Source organism: Elephantulus edwardii, unplaced genomic scaffold, assembly GCF_000299155.1.
Source record: "Elephantulus edwardii isolate Elephantulus edwardi_28Jun2011 unplaced genomic scaffold, EleEdw1.0 scaffold00210, whole genome shotgun sequence".
Classification (NCBI taxonomy): domain Eukaryota; kingdom Metazoa; phylum Chordata; class Mammalia; order Macroscelidea; family Macroscelididae; genus Elephantulus; species Elephantulus edwardii.
Window position 1 is genome coordinate 2439269 of NW_006399960.1, and position 1154 is coordinate 2440422.

A 1154-nucleotide genomic window follows, 5' to 3' on the forward strand; every position below is an offset into this window, starting at 1 on the left:
AATATAATCCACTCTGCAACCCTCATTGCATACTCTTACGATAAAAATAATGTCCTAAAATATAATACTTTTAGACTATTCTCTCCCCCATAGACTTCAATGCTGTAAACATATTTCATCAGTTACTATTTATAGGTATTTTTGTTTGTTTTCCTAGTACTGCTTTTAACATTCTCTCTTTGTCTTTGATTTTTGATAATTTGACTATGACATATCTTGTTGTTTTTCTCTTTGGATCTAGTCTGTTTGGCATTCATTGACATTTCTGAATGTGTATTTCATTGCCTTTTATGATCCTTGGAAAGGTTCTCTCTCTCTCTCTTTCTCTCTTTAAGCATCTTGGTTATTTTTAGTGAAAGAAAAACAGTGTTTCCATGGAGGACGAGTGAACTGAAGGTCAGAAAGAAGGTGGGTTGGGTGCTCACCAGCTCAAGCTCCAAACCCCAGAGGTGGTCAGAGAAGGCCCTCAGCCTGGGGACCTGGAGCATTTGGTGCAGCAGAGGGATTCCTCTGGTGGGGTGGCTGGACTGACCAGCCTGCCCGTGATCAGGAGACTGGAATGAGTGGGTGGGACATTGGGTGATTTCCACTTGCAGTGGGTTGGCATGATTACTTCGTCTTCTTGGGTGGCATTAAAGAATAACATAGGGACCCTAGAGAGAAGGTTATTCAGTTGGATTCTGAATCACAATCAGGAAATAGTCTTTATCTGGTGCAACCATACTTTCATTTTTCTTGGAGCAAATTCGAAGGAAGGTAAGGTCATTTTGGGGGTCAATTCCTTGCACCGTGCTCCGTGCCTTCAGGATGAAGTTGTGCATGAGATTGGCATACTGTGTGGTCGTGGAATTGTCCATGGTGCTTTTGGTGGGAATGCCTTCTGTGTTCACCACAATGATTCCCTGCACGCCCTTCTGGCTCTGCAGTCGCTTCAAGGTCTCTTCTACTTCTGCCATCTCTGACTGGTCGAGTAGCTCAGCCACACTAGCACTCAGCCCCTCTCTTTTATTTTTTAATGGTTATCAAGGTAGCGAGACACTTTGTAAGTTCTTTTTTTATTTTTTATTGGGAAAAACATATTGGGGGTACAAGGAGGTGAGGGTTGGGGGCAGAAGGGTGAGGATGGGCCAGGATGCAGTTGCAGAGCTACACAG

At 43.5% G+C, this 1154-nt stretch overlaps 1 pseudogene; it reads right to left on the minus strand.

Moving 5' to 3' along the window:
- Nucleotides 1–665: 665 nt before the first annotated feature.
- On the minus strand, nt 666–956 carry LOC102859369 (annotated as a pseudogene).
- Between the last annotated feature and the right edge of the window lie 198 nt (nt 957–1154).